This window comes from Dermacentor andersoni, chromosome 4 (genome assembly GCF_023375885.2).
Source record: "Dermacentor andersoni chromosome 4, qqDerAnde1_hic_scaffold, whole genome shotgun sequence".
Classification (NCBI taxonomy): Eukaryota; Metazoa; Arthropoda; class Arachnida; order Ixodida; family Ixodidae; genus Dermacentor; species Dermacentor andersoni.
In genome coordinates this window covers 135856373-135875138 of record NC_092817.1, presented here as the reverse complement: position 1 = coordinate 135875138, position 18766 = coordinate 135856373, and the positions used below count along the sequence as shown (strand labels likewise).

Here is an 18766-nt window from a genome sequence, read left to right as displayed (position 1 = left end):
GTCTTCTTCAAGGCGACATATGCTTTCCTCGCCACAGTTACAGATATTAAGAATCAATTTGGTTGATGCCCAGCCTGATACTCCGTGATTATACTGATAGATATGCATACAATTGTTTATCCTTTTTCTGTGGATTGCATTTCACCTACTAACAATTGAAAGATATCAGTCAACGTGAGATGCAAATAGTGTTGTACTTTGCGGAAGGTATGTATATATATATATATATATATATATATATATATAGCACCAGCAATTATGTTACGACCTTTGACGAGTCATGTGACGCGCTTGACACACCATGCTCGCCGCTGGGTTGTTGTGCTTTGAGTGCCACATGTTTTTCTGAGCACAGGTTTGACCGATAAAGATTTAATGCTGTGAAGTGATGTTTCCAGTGATGTCACAACAACGCAACAATGCTCTGAAGTATATATTTATTGATTTGACAGCAAGAATTCCATAGACATTTTCTGTAGCATGAAGGAAGGAGATGCAGATATGGTAGCAGATCTGAATCATTATTATTATTATTATTATTATTATTATATACATAATATTACTGTATTAATCATTAATATACATCATTGTACTGTGTGGTAGTACAATATATAGTATACCACTCAACACAGTCAGTGCTCAAAGTTAGCCAGGGCTCGAGAGAGTTTGGCCTCTCTTCCATTTTCTAAGCAGGGGTTCGGCCCCGTCTTTGCAGGTCAACTGTAGCACTGCGGCACCCATTCGAAAAGCACTGTAGGTGATTTTATTGCCAATAGTGCCTTGTGAGGGGAAATTCCAACTCTCCAATTTTTTGGAATAATGACTTAAATAAACAACAAATCGGTTTACTACCTCTGTCCAAGCGGCGTGATTATGAATGCCTTAAATTGTTGCATAATTCAAATAACACCCCACACTACTCATTAAAGAACAACTATCTGTCTCCTGATAATTTGAAACCTACTAGGAATAGCCACAAACTTAACCTTGCTCCATTTCAACTGCATACTAACCTGTTTAAGTATAGCTTTCCTCATACAATTGAAAAATGGAACTTACTCCCAGGTGAAACTAGGTAAATTAGAAAAATCATTGTATTTACTTGATTCATGCTGCGTTTATTATACTGATTGTATCTTTTATATTGAAGTTATCATGTTTTTTAAGGCATTGAAGTTGATTTGTGCAGAAAAATATTTTGTTATATGCAATGTACAAACCCACTCCTGCGATAGCCCAATTGGACTACAGTATGTGAAAATAAAAATAAATAAATAAATAAGTGATTAATCAGTTGATAGGGCATGAGCAAAGACAGAGCAACAGCTATTGTCCTACTTCTGCATGCATTTCCCCAAGGCATTGCACATGACAGTCACCACCCTTAATTGCTCGACTAATTAAAATTCTTGGCACAGCTAGCATACTGTTTCATGAGTCAGTTGAGTGTGAACCTACCAGTTCGTGAATTATTGAAGGTTCACCTTGGTTTCTTAGTTTACAAATTAATATTTTAATTCGTTTATTTTTGCATTACGTGTACAGTGCTATACCATGCATGTACTTTGTACACTTTCGCAGTAAGCAGGTGTGAAACCATGAAATATATTCTTGTAGTGCCCTGAGGTTCTAGGTCCTTTCGGCTCCCCTTATTACCACCGGTACCACTATAGCCGTTACCACCAGTGGTGCGGCCGGTATGTCGATCGATACCGCCGGAATGCTTTATTGAGCGATATATGTGTGAACGTGACACGCGCGGCTTGCCCGTAAATCCGTTTCACTTGCGCGTGCCGCGTCAACAGAAACACGCCGCTTTTCTTTCTTTCTTTTTCTGGTGGAAATGGGGCACAACATCGAATAAACGAAGCTTTGCACAACACGTTTACAAACGGACAAACACGAAATAACAACCACTCTGACTCATCATTAACATGTCTAATTGACCAACGATTTGGCGGCTGTCCATTGTATTTGTTAGGTTGTTAATTATGCTGTTTCTCACTGGTCAACCAAGCGAGACTGTACTAGTAATCATGCAAGCCGTTCGTTTTCTTGCATTTCGTGACTTGCTCGTCCGGCTCCTTTTGCCGACGAGAAGCAGCCTGTATTTCTCGCTTTATCCCCAGCAGCAATACTCTACAAAACGAAATATTGTCCCTCCATTTAAACACCATTCAACCAGGTTTAATGTCCTCGACATTGAGCCACAATATGTAAGGAATATCGTTTAAAGGCCGCAGGCCAGCTGACAATGGACATAAATCGGAGGGGCCGAGGGGCCAAAGAAACTAAACTGAAACATTGTTTGCCGTGAGTATTTTCTAAACAGCATGTGCCTTATATCTTAAATAAATAAATATAAAATAATCTAGACGGACATATGTTAGAACTTTGTTTTGTTTTGTCCATATTCAAACTCTTCTAGGTGGCGCCCCAACAGCTCATCGAAATGCACGCAGCGCGAATTCGAATCCACAGCGAGATTTGAGCGCGGGAAGCTGTTATGTGCCAGTATGCTGGGGTAGGCTTGACAACTCAAAATTTTCTATTTGTACTTACGAAGCAGCAGTATTTGACAGAAAAGAATAATACTTTGATGCTCTTCTCACGCCTACTAGCGAGGGCGGCGTGATTAACAACACAGCGTAATGCGCAACGGTGAACGCCAACGAACTGCGTGCCGCCACCAACCTGGACGAAGCATTTTGGTAAGCTCGTATTTTATTTCTTGTTCGCAAAGTTTGTCGCAGGCAAACAATTTCTTTATTTCTAGAAGGATCGCATTTGACTTCGCTATCGTGAGTCTCACGCCGTGAACAACGGCTTCTGCGATATCCAGAACGTATTGATGTGCTCAGTGCGCATGCATGATGTAAGACGATAGAACAAGCAGAACTGTGTAACCTCTATATCGTACAAGGGGGAGAAGGCGCGAAGATTATATGTCAGTTGAATAAAAAGGACACATCTCGTTTGTACGCGTCCTTTTGTTTTAGTTACTGTATATTTTGGTAATGTATCGTCATATGGGTTTGCCAGTCATGGCCGGACTTGGTGCTCTCGTTCTCGCGTGCAAATGTGCCAGTTGGCTGAGGTGGCACTGTGAACAGCGCCAGACAGGGCGCGATTCCCTCGGTTCTTGAGCCCCTGGCCAAAAACTTATTTCTGGTATAGGAAAAATTTTCACAGCTGTGCACTGTACCCACCGTGGTTGCTTAGGGGTTATGGTGTTGGGCTGCTAAGCACGAGGTCGTGGGATCGATTCCCGGCCACGGCGGCCGCATTTTGATGGGGGCAGAATGCAGAAACACCCGTGTACTTTGATTTAGGTGCACGTTAAAGAACCTCAGGTGGTCAAAATTATTTCGGAGTCCCCCCACTATGGCGTGCCTCATAATCAGATTGTAGTTTTGGCAAGTAAAACTCCATGATCTATTTTTTTTACCTCCGCACTATGTGTTTTGAAATGTTCTCCCTTGTTTAAGCGTGTTGGTACAAGCCTTTACCGTAGTTTTAGCTTTAAGATTTGACCATATTCTCTAGGTGCGTAATGCCTTTATATACAACAACTGCGGATAGAAGTTGCGACTGTTTGAGATCGTAGCGCCTTTCCTCTAAGTTGTAGTGATTAGATGTCATTGGAAATGTGTAAGGTTGGAAATGCTTGTTTTCATCCTTCACATTCTAGAATACAAATTTATACTAGGGTAATTAAAACTTGCAAAATGCAGTGTGAAACTTCATACTAAACTTTATTTATTCAAAGAAAATAAACAATATTTTCAGTGTCCCTTTATAATAGCATCATTGTGCACTGTGGAGGTGAACTGGTTCGAAGGCACAAACTGACTGAATGGATTCTTATCTTGCTTTAGCATAACTCAGTTTGAGTATGGAAGAAAAAGTACAGGTGACAGGATGAGCACTAACTTCTAACTGGTCTTATTCCACGACCCTACTGCACATTATATGCGCCGCTCATAGCACACATGAGAAAAACAACTGAAACAACAACCTTACAAGAAGCAGACGGCTGCAGTTCACTGAAAACGTGCCGACCAACTTAGAAAGTAAAGTTCCTTGCCTGATAAAGATAAGGAGGGTGTACTCACGCACACCCTAACGTATTTGGCAATGGCATTAGCCTGATCAGTAATCTCGCGCATCAGTTGAATGTTACTGCATCCAATGATGACACATTCTTTAAAAAAACTAGTTTGCATCCACAAGTCTTGCAATGCATCGCAAGGGGCCTACTTCGTTAACTTTTATGAAGGTTGTAACTATGCTCGCCCAAGCAATCGTTGATACTGCATCAGAACGGCAAGTTGGGCCAGTTGGTTGGGATTCATACTAAGGTTTGTTACAGCGCAACCTAAGACAAGGACAACAGAAGGTACAAAACAGCGCCGTGTCGTCATTTTGTACCTTCTGTTGTCCTTGTCTTAGGTTGCGCTGTAACTAACCTTATTATGAATCATTGATACCCCTTCCCGTCTGTCTAATGTAGACGCCCTTGCACAACAAGGGAAACTTGTATACCATAGCTCAAGTGCAATTAACATGCCCGTTCATGTCTTTTTTCCAACCAGTGTGTCAAAACAGATATAATATACTCGCAAATATGCAATGACCACTACGTCACTTCACATTTATTCTGCAATATTCTGCTATCTCAACTGCAGGTTGCCAAGAATGAAAAATTACCAGAGTGCACTACTCGAATGGTGTTCACTGTATCTGATGAGTGTCTTGATTTACCTATTTGATGAGATGTCAGTGAAAAGCTTTGTATGATGGTTACAAATGGCCGGTAACAGCATTTAAGACAGCCTAGGATTTGTGAAGGCACGAGAATGAAAGCCCGTGAAATAAATAAAAGGTGAAAATAAACTGCCCTTACCATGACAATGCTTCTGCGCACTATTGCATCAATCTTTACAAAAACTTTGTCAAATAGGGGCACTGGGAAAGAGCAGCTGCAGTTTTTTCTCGACATGTCAGCAGTTTTTGGCGTGCAAGTACAGTCCCTACCAAATGCGAAGTAGCGCGATCTTGGTAACAGTTCGCTTTGCGAACCTTTACAAGACTGTGCCCCAGGTTTGCACATTCATAATATATGCAGTGCACTGATGACACTGTTTCTGTCTGAGACCACTTATATTACTGATGCGGAGCGCATTGTCACGTGAATTTCTAAAGAAAAATTCGCTTGTTTGTTTGTTTTTTTTGTCGAAAAAAAAAAGACCACACATGAACTAGGTCGTTGTAACGCTGTTATCGGTCATTTCTCGGCGTATTCCGCAACCTTTGCATTGGCACCATATTCGATAAGTAAGGAAATAAACATTCATTACAAGTACATATTAATTGCTTGTTCACAATGGAAAAAAAAAACTTGAGTAGCACAAACATAAACCTATCAACATGGAGTGGGTGATGTTCACGGAAAGCACTCATTAATTTTTTTCTTGGCCACAGTTAGTTGTCATATCCAGTATGTAATTTAATGGTGGTTTCCGAGAAACCTGTACAGGTCTCCTTCGTAGCTTCATGCTAAAGTAGGGTGGGTGAAAATTTTTCCTGTCATGAATTTTACTTGCCTTGCAAGCTTCCCCAGAACTGATCTGCCATAATCAAATAGTGCTCTGTAATGTAAAATAAGGAACACCTTTTCTTCATATACCTGTATTTCACTCATTGACCTCTACCAAGCTACTCATGTAAATATGTATTTACTGCTCGAAAACGGGCAATTCATGCTCCAGTGTGTCAAATTTGCCACCTCCCAGAGCTGCTCCAAAACTTCTTTGACTGCTTCCATCCCTGTATGAGTGGCCCATATAATGTTTAATGAAATTATCACTGGCATCCCAGAAACTTCAGCATTTAACATCCGCCTGCCAAAGTGTCTACATCTCAACATTTTGGTTAGAACTGATCACTTTATTTGCTGCAGGACTGAAGCTGTCTTGATATCTACAATACATTGGACACTACATGCAGGATTATGAATGGATACCTGAACACTGCTTGAAGGAGCAAGCTCTACAGCATCACTTATGCTCCTTTCCATGGGTTGGCAAGAGGAACCGTGGCACGCAACTCTACAGGCACCTGTGCTCTTCACTACCTTCGGAGGAGAGATGCATTGGTATGCTGTACATATATTTGACTGTGGGTTCCAGCTGCATCTCTTGCATTGTCATTCGATGTGCAGGTAGAGGAGTTACCTATTGGGCGCACATGTTGGTTAACGATACAAAAAGGAAGGTGCTTCTTTGAACACCGATGACCCTGTCCTCCACTTATTTATTTTAATTTTCTTGTAACCTTATTTTTGCTGATTATATAAAGGTCGCAGGCAATTAAGCCAAGAAAAGCGTTGGTGTAATTAGCTGTGGTTGAAATTGAAATGTAGAAAATATTGAAAGAAAGTCATGAAAGCAGACGAAAGGACCTTGTCTGGGGTGGTGACTGAACCCACAACCTTTGCAGTACACACGCGATGCACTACCAATTGTGCTAACTTGGGTATTTATGGTATTTATGCCCTGGGAGTGTTAGCCAGCGCCATTTAGAGCCATGGTGGGCAGATGTGGAACATCTTTTTTTGCACGATGGTGTCGCGTAACACCTGAACTGAAGAGAGCAGGCATGTGGCTAATAAACCCATGCATGCTACCTAAAGGCATCAAAGCTGTGAGGTTTCAAACCCTCGCATGAATGAATGAGAAGGAAAACGGACTTCATTTTTTTAAAATCACGACCATATAAAGCCAGCAGGCAATGAAGCCAAGAAAAGCATAGGGGTAACTAGCTGTGGTTGAAACTGAAATGTTGAATTGGCTCTGCGGCCATCTATCAAATTTCACCGCAATGCATTATCATAACTCAGTGGGCAGCACGTTTAAAAATTATAATTCAGAAGACTGCCAGAATTTCAACAAATGAGCAGTTAGCAAGAATGATAGTGTATGCCCTTCTAATATTCTTCGTATTTATGGCACTTATTCGTAACTTTTCCGCTGTGTTATATCAGTGTTTTAATTCGGACCAAAACTGTGCTATAATGTAGCAATGAGGTTATGGTCTAGTGGCGTAAATGTGCATGTTAATAAGGGGGCAAATCGCCTTAACGTTAACTGAGAGTTGTTTAAACTTGGGCAGCCTTCCGAAATATACTTTTTTTGAAGTTGCTGTCCATTGAGTTACACTGGTGCACCGTGTCATGCGAGCTACCGCAACGAGATGGCGCTGTGTACACGGTCATGTAAGATGCGGAACAACGCCTCTGGGAGAGCGGACCAGACCGTGTAAGCCGAGCCGGCATGTAGCCGTGCTTGTTTTGCATACACAACCTAGTAAACAGTTCCAGTTAACACTTACGTTTTGTCAATCACGTATGCTCGTCACCCGACCATGACATGGAGGCAACGGTGGGATACTCGACAACGGTGTGAGAAATGCACCACGCAAGTAGAAGTCTACATCACAGCGCACTGCGGTGAATACGAACTTTGCTACCCATGGCTTCACCTACAGTGCCCACAGCCCAGCACGCAGCTCCACTAAACTCGTTCGTCGTCAAACTGCCGGAAAAACTTGATTTTCGGCAGCCCGAGGAGTAGAAACGGTGGCTCACGAGAAGGGAGGGCTATAGAGCTATCTCCAGAATAAAGACGACGACGAGACGCAGGTGAACACACTCATTTATGCCATGGGTCGTGAAGCCAAAGACGTCCTAGCCTTGCTCAGGCTCTGTGATGCTGAGAAACTCGACTACAACACAGTAATGCAACTGTTCATAAAAAATTTCCTGACACGGATGAACATGATATACGAGTGTGCAAAGTTCAACAGCCAGAAGCAAGACGTGCATGAGACAGCCGATATGTTCATCACCGAACTCTTCAGGCTCGCTGAAGCCTCTGAGTACAGCGCCCTGAAAGAGGAACTGATCTGTGATAGACTCGTGGTCGGTCCCACAGACACGTAGGTAAGTGAGAAGCTGCAACTTAATGCTGAGCTTACTCTGGAAGCCGCTGTCAACGCTGCTCGCAACATGGCGGCAACAATCAAACAGCAGCAAAAGGACCTACGGCCACAGCTACAATCACTTGAAGCTGTAGACACCATGCACAGCTTCTCGAAGAGCAAAGGAAAGTCAAATATTCCTGTTATTGTGACTATGTATTTTTATTCTTGCCACCCCTTATGTAACATTTATTGGAGCCTTTAAGGTAATAAAATGAAATGAAATAATTCTCGTAAAAACCAGCGTGACCAAACTGCGCTGACATGCAAGTGGTATGGCTCAACAAGACACCTATGGTTCACCATCACACACTATGTGCACGGCGAATGGCAAAACATGCAGTGCCTGCAGTAAAAAGGAACACAGCTGCCATATGCTTTTCCGCTTCCAAGAAGCAGAACAAAATGCACATACCAAGCTGTTTTGGAAGAGGTTTACTTGGACAATTAACTGACCAACAGGATCCTGGGCCATGAAAAATCAATGTGATGGTCAATGGCTCCAAGGTAGACACTGGTGCAGATGTGACTGCCATGCCAACAAGCCTCTACGACGAACAAGTCACGGGAAACCTGAAGCAAGCAAAAGAACAGCTGCTCGGACCCGGCAGGACCAAAAAAAGCAACGGTTAGACTGCTACCGTGTGCTGAAATGGCTGGTTGTGTCAAGAACAAATTTATGTAATAGACAAGCTGCATGACGCACTTTTTGACGTCCCCCCGCAATCAAATCCTTCAATGTCCAACCAAGTCTCCTAGAAGTAGCGGAGTCAAAAGGCAAGGTCAGCGACCCAGCCAACATTTTATGCCACTACCTCTACCTGGCTACAGACCTGGGCCTACCTTCTCAGGACCGATTACAATATATCGCTACTCCCTGATGCCAAGCGGCGTGCTATTATGTACTCGGGGCGAGTACCTCTGCCCATGTTGCCGAGTGTCCAAATGTGAGTTGGAGAGAACGGAGAGCCTGGGTGTCATCATAAAGGTCGAAGAAACCACAGAGTGGCATGCACCTATGGTAGTGGCTAAAAATAAAGGAGGCGAGCTTCAAATCTGCAGTGACTTTGGAGGGTTAAAATAGAACATTCTGTGAGAATGAGTCTTAGTGCCCACCATCAATGATTGCCTGGCCAAACTCACGGGAGCTGCCTGGTTTAGCAAACTTGATGCTATAGCCGGATATTGGTTACTGGTTACCCGAGTCCCAGAGGTACAACACTTTCCTGACGCCACTTGGCCATTTTAAGTTCCTCTGATTGTCCTTCAGAATTTCCACAGCAACTGAATTTTTCCACTGGGAAATGCTAAGACTGCTAGAAGGCCTGGACGGCCAAGCATGTCTGCAAGACGACATAATAGTGTTTGGCCGCACGAAGACAGAACATGATGCACGACTGCACAAAGTACTTCAGCACCTGCAAGAAGCTGGCATCACCCTAAACGCAGGAAAGTGTGTACTACACCAGCAGTAAAAAATCGGGCCCCTTGGTTAACCCCCTTCTCGTTCATTACATAACGAGGGTCTCGAATCTGGCAACATTGGTGCCTTCAGGTACTACGTGTGGGTTTATTGACCAGTTGCCTTCACCCAAAAAGATCACATACTCGTGATGCCTGCGACAGAAAGGATGCTCTACATATCGCCAAGGTTTGTGAGTGGTGGCACTGGCTAACAATCCCAGGGTTAGTTCTAGTAGTAACATAAATACCCCAGAAAATAGATGGGAAGACGGTGCTGTGTTAGCTCGATCGGTAGAGCATCACACACGTAATGCGTAGATGTGGAATCGTTCCCCACCTGCGGGAAGTTGTTTCTTCATCCACTTTCAGTTCCGTTAATTTTCCCTGTGTTGTCCTTGGTGCCTTTGTTTGTTGGCGTCTTATGATGAATAAAAATCGGGCCCCTCGGTTAACCTGCTTTCTTCTCGTTCATTACATAACAAGGGTCTCGATTCCGGCAACATTGATGCCTTCAGTTGGCATGTGGGGCTTTATTGACCAGTTGCCTTCACCCAAAAAGATCACGTACTTGTGATGCCTGCAGCAGAAAGGATGTTCCACATCTACCGCGTGTATGCCATGTTTTCTAAGAAAGCAGGAACTATTCATATAATCTCTCTGGAAGTTCATAAAAGAGGGGGAGGGAGGAAAGATTGCAAAGAAGGGAACAGGGTCAAACAAATCGAGGTGTAGCAACCTGTGTAAACCGAAAGCAAAAAACATTCATACACATACTTGTGAGAAATAGAAAAAAAAAAGAATAATTACACAGTCATTCTTTGATATTAAAAGAGCTTCTGATATCAGTTGTGAATTCATGTTTCTACTTCTGCCAAGAATATATTTCAAGTTGTGGATGACAAGTGCATGTGTTACAATGCTCACCTACATTGGTCTTACTTTGTTTTTATATTCTGCAAATGTTCTCTTGCCCTTTCATCAGTGCAGCATCCAATTTGGCTTGTGTAGAGCTTACCAGAAGTAAGAGGTTATTTGGTAAACCATTCCAATGGCACAATTCATGAACGGTGTTGCATGCCTTTTGTTAAAAGCAGCTGTATTTTTACACTCAAGCGTGGGAAAAAAGCTTAGATGGCTTCTTCGGAACCAGCAGCACGAATGGGGCCCCATATTTGTCATTAACCTTCTTCAGTGAGTGCAGCTGCTGTGCTCATGAGGCAGTGCCTCTGGCTGCTTCAAACTGCGCACTGTTACCTTTGCTGCTTTCCACTCCTGAAGTTTTCGCAGTAGGGATTCTGAGATTCCGATGATGAGAGTGAGGGAGGCCAGCTGTTATGAACATGCCAACGTGAGCACAAAATCTATTGCGCCTTGTGTTAATACACATTTTTAGAGCCTATTCAAGGCACATTGTGCAATTGTGGGCTTAACATGGATTTAGGCTGGTTCATACAGTAGCTAACCTTTCTTTGCTCTTAGTTGGTAACTTCAGGAAACATGCATTAGGGTGAGCATCAAATGTTTACCTAAGATATGCAGCATATTGTCAATGGGTTAATGAAGTTGAGTCTGACGAAGTCTTGTCCGGTTAGGAAGAGTCAAGGGAAAAAACAGAACTGACACCGACCAAAGTGAAAAATTATTTAAAGACACGGAGCCTTGCTTACAATGCTTTCACCATGCGTGTCTCATGTGTAAAGGTTAGTCCTTTTCCGTGCCCATTAAAGACATTTCAAATGTTATCTACCGTATTCTCATGTGTCATATTAGAGTTAGGTTGTAAAAGAATCAAGATATCGATGTATGTAAAAACACTTAGAACCACGGCGTTGTCAAATATCTAGTGATGTAATGTCACAAAGCACAGGAGCATTGCGATTATCACATCTCAAAACCCCTACTGCAAAAGCTTAAATCCCAAATGCAATGAAATTTCACTTTGGCTATATTGGTAATAAATTAGTAGTAAATACTACTGTAGTCATCTTGGCAAAGCTGCGGGGCTGGTATCTAATTTTCTTTTTGATATTCTTTTAATACTGTATTAGCAGACGACACATGAACCTGGTGGTTAGTGGCTATGACGAGAGTCCACATCGCCTTCAGGTTTTTATCACTGCAGGCAGCTGCAGGTGGTCCCTTATCTCGTAGGCCACACTAAGGTGCCCTGCAATCTGAGTCATGCCTCACTGCCAGTTACTGGTAATTGTGGCATTCATTTCAGTCTCCGTATCAAGATTGCTAGAATGCTGTTTTGTATTTACACTGTTTGAATCATCTTTTTATGCAGCCCTAACTTTTGTTGTGGTTGGGCTTTAAGGGCTGTAAAACAGCAAAAGCCAGCAGTGCGCACACTTTAAAGCAGCTGAAGCAGCTGGAAGTACTGCCTCATGAGCACCAAGTGATGCACTCACTGCAGAAGGTTGCTGACAAGCATGGGCTCTGAGTTGGGCTGTTTGGTGTTGCGCTGCCAAGCCTGATGGTGGATAATCAAATTGTAGCTGTGGCAGCTGCATTTTGATAGGTGTGAAATGCAAAAATGCATGTGTGTTTTGCACTGTATGCATAGTAGAGTAACCAAGGGGGTCAAAATTATTCCAGAATCCCTCGTACTTCATGCCTCATAATCATATTGTGGTTTTGGCAAATAAAACTACAGAATTTGGTTCAATATATTAGTTGGTGCCCTTTGATGTTCCAGTTCTCTAATTTTCTTGCTTATAAAAGCTCTGTTCTTGGTATAAATGATGAATTTGTTATTACAAAAGGCTAACCTTTAATCTAACTTAACTCATTAATTTCCTTTAGTGTCCCTTTTCCATGCATTAAAAGCATGGAACACTAATACATTTGCATTAATTTTTATCTGACTCGTGCTCAACAGCTAGATGCCATAGAAGAGAACTACTACCGTGGGCTTCAAGTTGATAGGTTGCCGTATAAAAGCTTGTCTTTTCTTTTAGAGATAAAAACACCTGAGCCTAGTTTTCTGTCTTTAAATAGACTATTGAGATAGGCAAACACCACTTGCATGATAGATCAGTGATTAGTTATGTGTTCAGTTTTTGCCCCCACCCCAAAAAAAGAAAGTGAACTTGTGGGATCGTTCTCCACCTGTGGCAAGTTGTTTTTTCATCCACTTTCATTTCGATTAATTTATCATTTCGTTATTTCATTTATTAAGCTCAAGTAATTTCCCCTATGTTGTCCTTGGTGTTTGTTGGCTTCTTATGATATTACTAGTAAAAATTGGGCCCTCGGTTAACCCTCTTTCTTCTCATTTATTACATAACGAGTGTCTCGAATCAGGCAACATTGATGCCTTCAGGTAGCATGTGTGGGTTTATTGACCGGTTGCCTTCACTAAAAAAAAGATCACGTTCTCGTGACGCCTGCGGCAGAAAGGATGTTCCATGTCTGCCGCCAAGGTCTGTGAGTGGTAACGCTGGCTAACATTCCCAGGGTTCTACAAGGAAACATAAATACCCAAGAAAGTGGATCGGTAAACGGCGCCGCGGTGCTCAATAGGTAGAGCATCGCATGCGAAATGCGAAGGTTGTGGGATCGTTCCCCACCTGTGGCAGGTTGTTTTTTCATCCACTTTCATTTCCATTAATTTATCGTTTCATTATTTCATTTATTAAGCTCAAGTAATTTCCCCTATGTTGTCCTTGGTGTCAGTGTTTGTTGGCTTCTTATGATATGAATAATAAAAATAGGGGCCCTCGGTTAACCACCTTTATTCCTGCAATAACATTTTTCATGGAGGATAACAAAAGCACGCTTGACTTTCTTTAAAAAATATGCTTCATGTAGACAGTTTCTGCGTCCTTGTCTGTTTGCAACCTAAAAACATGAAAAACAGCTAGTAAAAGGCAGCAGAAAATTTTAAACGAACTGCTGATATTGCAGTAATAAAAACTCTTCACAAAGAATAGCTAATAAAAATATTTTAGAAATTTCAGTGGTTTTCTGAAAATAAAATTGGCATGGAAAAGGTTAATCTTGTATGGGGCACTAAGAACAGTAGTAAAACAAATTAGTCACCTAACGCAATCTGTGTAATGAATTGAGGATAAGTGCTCTATAAACAATTACATGTTTTCGATGAGAGATGGTGATTATTTTCCGACACATGTCGATCTTTATTTGCTAATGTGGAAAACTACAATCGCTTCCCTCTCAGCTCTCTCGGGGCTCTGCAACTAACCTCATGTGCTGGAAGATAGGGAAACACCCACGGCTCATATGTTCAGCCATGTGGCTACTGTAGTTATTTGTGCAAGTTCTGGGTTCACCCACTCCCTCATTGAAACATTGATAATGATTACGATTACTAATACTCGTTTCCATCCAGGAGCCAAATCAGCTTGTAGTTGATGCTAGTCCTGTTGACAGGTCTTTATCCTTGTTTCTTCCTGCTATCATACTTCTAAGAATAAATAATCTTGCATACTATTGCTGAAAGCTGGGAGAGTTGGTTACTGGCATTAGGAAACATAGTTACTACACTATAAGATGAAACACATGAAATGCACAGGATGAGCACTACACATGAACTTGTTTTAGTACATGAGTGCGATTATATGCATGCATGAAATGCTCAAATTTGCAGCAAAATTTGACTATACATGACATATAACATACATCACTCATTCTATTTTGCATGTACCGTACATCTTTTTCAAGTAATCAATTCTTATATTCGAGATTTCAATAGAAGGTGTGCTATTGCATTTATCGGTTTGTCTGGGAAGGCCCTTATATATATCAGTGTGGAATTTTAGGCTTACATTTTCTGAGTATGTTGTGCTGTTGTATTTTGCCATGTATTGACATCTTTTACAATGTCCTGCAAGTGTTTCAGGCCTTGCTGACACGCTAACTTGCGCAGAATGCTCAGCCTGTCTTTGAGGCACCTTTGAGTGCCTTTAATGCCTTCAGCAGCAAGTGTTATACCCGTCACACGAGCATGCCAAAGGTCCTTTGAAGTTAAGGAGCATTGAGCTTTCAAAGACATTAGTTCAACGGATATATGTCGGTGCTACATGGTCTCCAGGTAGTCTCCGTTGAAGCTTTTAACAGAGACCGCAATGTATCCTTAGCGCTACCATCACCTTGAAAGTAATAAAAAAATATAGCCCAGTGCGTCTTATAATAAATTTGTCACATTTTTTTCAGCAACATTTATTTGTCCTAATACATAGAAACATCAAAACAAAATGCACACATAGTAAAGGCATTACTTTATCACAAACAGATGTATTTATTGTAATGATGGCCACCATGTGTACCGCTTCGTACACCGCACATTGGCGTCGATTATTCATTGTTGCCTTTGCTTCAGCTGCTTTGTTTCGTTCATTGTGGCTAGGTAGCGGTAGGTACACGTAAACGCTGTAAAAACTAAAAAACAAAAGTGACAAGGAAAGATGTGCAGAAAAAAGCCAAGGAGACTGGGATACCTAGCAGCCACTAACCAAAGAACCAAATCGCACATGGCAACCGTGTTGTGTCGAGGTTGCTGCTGACGACAGGCCTTACCGGTGTTGCTGTACCGGCGCTTTCATGATGGAGATTGCGGGTGTCCCGAAAGAGTTTAGTACTTTAGTAACAGTATTCAGTACTTATAAGCTTGTTCTGAAGAGGTAAAAATTGAACTTCCATATCTTTAGATTATTTTTTCTACTGTCAGACGCCCTCTAGGCTTGGGAGTATTCCCTTGAGGTTTCAAAGGACGAACGCGCACTCCTTTGACTCAAAGCCACCTTCCAGTAGGGCTCCTTTGCTGTGCCTGTGTGACAGTGCACATTCTCCCTTGAAGTAAAGAATCTTTGGTTCAAAGGACTTTGAAAGTGCCCGTGTGACTGGGGTATTATGTAGGATAGACCAGGATTTGTGGTAATGGCAGGCTGCAGGAGCATTGTGCACAGATGTAGGTGGTAACAGCATCTGGATATCTCACAAAACATTGCAAAACATGCCAAACTGTGACTGTACACATGCAGTTTGCAAATATAAGGCAGGGAAGTGCAGATTTGTATACTAGATCTTTTCCATCCAAGAAACCAATAACTGCATTAACTAACCTTCTACAGGGGTCTTGAATAAAGAAGTTGGTTACTTGAACAATATGATGTATGACATGGGTGCATCATGAATCACATAGTTTATATGTCGTGTATTGTGAAATTTCCTGCGAATGTGTCGTTTTTATGTATGTAATCATTGTTTAGTGAGGTTGCTTGATGTCCAGCACCCATTCTCTGCATATCATGTTGGTATTTTGTTTTGTCTTAGAACTGTAATTATGTTTCATAAAACCTTACATTGCTAAAATTAGACTTTGGGGCAGTTTGGTCTTTTCATCCACATTCTTGTTTTTGTCATTTCCCTTACCATGCAAGCATTTTTCTGGAGCACTTGCAGTATTTCGTCATGCTCTTGCGTTTACAAACCAGATGTCTGTCTGTGAACAGCTCAAACCACTTGTAGCATGCAAATCTGATGCACCCTCAATAGAACTCCATAGTGAATGTATTGCTAAAAATATTTTTCAGGGGATGAAGCACTTCTATAACTACAAAGTTTTGCAGCAATAAAGAAGCAGAATGCTTGCATCTGTGTAATCTATATATAATATTTTCTTTGTATCATCTTTTATTGACTGTCTGTCAGCATGGTAACATTGCATATTATCTTCTTAACATTCATGAGTTCCAAATAGCTACTATAATCTTTTTGTCCTCACATTTTCTGCAATATCCTTCACCGGAAGGACAACTAGCAGTTCACTTGATTTACCACTTACAGGCAACAAATTCATCATAATAGTAGTGTCATGCCTATTGCTTAAAAGCTCCTAAACGATTTTGCACATCTGAAAGTTCCTTGAATTCATGCAAGCAGGTGCTGCTTATATGATGGCTGAATGCTCATGTGATTGGTTTTTAGGCCAATGTGAAAGAAAAACGCCAGTACCTATGTGTTGCTTTATGATGTTGACCTGTATTTATTATTACGTTGGTGAACTGTGTGTGCACTCTGAAGATATGCACATTACTGCTGGTGTTTTGTATAATCTGTGTATAATACAACATATATTATCAAGAACACATTCATTTTATTAGTTTTTGTAATATGTTGTCATGATTTCCTTTCATTGTCAGTGCTGCAAGGCGTCCTAATATCTAATTAAAGAGCTTCTGCAGACATAAAGAGTTGATTCAAAATTTCAGAAGCTTTTAATCACTGCAGCTATAGGTTTTTTTAATATAAGCTTTCTTCACTACAAAATGGGGGTTCCTAAATTGGTTATTTGCGCCTATAAACCACCCGAGCTGGATGAAAATACTTTTCAGAAATTGCTCGAAGGTCTATTATACTTAAGTCAGAATAAGAAGATACTCTTTGCAGATAAAAAACATTAATGGTCTATCTCACATAATGAAACATTCTGGAAGGCCTTGTGGTCATTCGTAGAAACACTTGTTTGTAGCTTTGTCAGTGCCGTGATGTTTCAACCTTAGCCTACAAGATAACGATACTCACACCATGTGAAATTTTCACGAAGTAGTCTGTTTGTGCATTCTGCGACTTAAAAGGAAGAGGTCTGGACACTGACCAAAATGGTTTAAAGTACTTATTTGAATTTTTGAAGCTATTTGAATTTATTTGAATTTGAAAATGTAAAAAACTATTTTAAACATTTTGGTCGGTGTCTGGACCTCTTCCTTTTAGTATGCATCATCCCGACCAGACGGGCTTTCGTCATACTCTCCACTTCATCCAGTCTGCAACTGTACAATGGGCTGTAATTTTTCCTAAAATCTGAGGTGGCCAAGATGCACTTGGAGTGGTAGCATTGAATGGCCCAGCACTGTTGAATAATTGGTGATGCTATGTTTAAATATTCATGCGGTGTCTGTTTGCAATACAATAGTACATAATCTATTTTGTTTGGTTTTCCAGAATGCTCCCTATCATGCACTGCCATCTCAACAGTACCATGGCTTTTTGTGTGGATTCCTTCCCTTTTGAAGGCCACCACTGTTTGCACAGCATCACAGCCTGCCTGCCTTGATCTTGCGGAAGAAGAAAATACAAAATGCCTATTTTTTGAAATGCATGCATGGCTTCATGCAACACTACCTGTCGTCGGGGTGTTAAGGCTTTTTGCAGAGAAAATGTAATGACGCCTTATGTGTGCCCTGGTGGCAAAGTGTTTGCCTCTTTGCCTGTGTAAAAATTTCACACTTATGGATACTGTTAAAGGTTCCTGTATCATATTTTCTTTCACATCCTAAGAAATTTTTGTTTCATTATAAAACTAAAAATTATAGTTGAATTGCTGCTTTGTGTGATATGCAATATTCAGCTCAAGGTGATCAGCAGAGGTCGAACAAGTGTTGTCAGGTGGATAAATTTTTTTGAGAAGTGGACTTCTTCGTTAGGGTAACAACCGTTTTCCTTGGCAGTATTTATATAGTTCACTTTTCGCCACTCCATGGATATCCAGCAAAATGAGTGAGTGCATAGAGAAGGTGAGGTAAGTTTAAATGCTCACCATGGGGGTTTAGTTGGGGTAGCAAGGTGTGTAGAAGTATGGGAGTTTGGCAGGTTGCTGGCACCAATTTCTATGAGTGATCTTGTTGTTTGTGTCTATGTCAGTTATATAAGGCGAGGCGTCTTCTGACGCCAGAAATTTTGAAAAAAAAAAACTCCTTATATTTGTGGAAATTCAGTATGTGCCCCTGGGGCTACTACGAGCACTTGGGGCCACTGGGTAGATGCAGCTCTCCAATGAACTTTTTTGACACAAACTTGTGTATGTACGCTGGGTGTGTGCCATTGCATATGTGCCACTCTTTAATGAACCTCTTTGATGCTGACTTAGGTCATGGGGCATCACAACACAAACCTATGTAGCGACATCTGTGTATGCAAGTAAGTGTGAGCTGGAATTGTCTGCTTGGATTTTCTTTCCCTGATGACGACTAGTCCCCTTGTTGAATTAACTTCAGCCTGAGATATCACCTGTTTGTCTACTGTTATCACATTATGCCCATTTTGCTGTGAACTTGTCATGTTCTCTAGCTGGCAAGCTTGAATTTCAGGTGCTGCACGCTAAGGAAATTGATTCAGAGTGGGTGGTACCACTTCTGCTTTTTCTTTGCAGCTGTGTGTTACATGAGAGAATAAGTTGTACGTAGATGTCTATTAGAAATAGCATAGGTATTCAAAGGTACTTTCATTATGTTCT

The 18766-nt window shown here is 41.4% G+C and overlaps 1 long non-coding RNA gene across 1 annotated transcript; it reads left to right on the top strand.

The window, feature by feature from the left end:
* The first annotated feature begins 1590 nt into the window (after positions 1 to 1590).
* LOC140217371 (uncharacterized) lies at positions 1591 to 18545 on the top strand. The gene is made up of 3 exons (XR_011893920.1): positions 1591 to 2711; positions 6010 to 6157; positions 17476 to 18545. It is a non-coding gene; the product is annotated as an uncharacterized lncRNA (long non-coding RNA).
* The last annotated feature ends 221 nt before the right edge of the window (positions 18546 to 18766 follow it).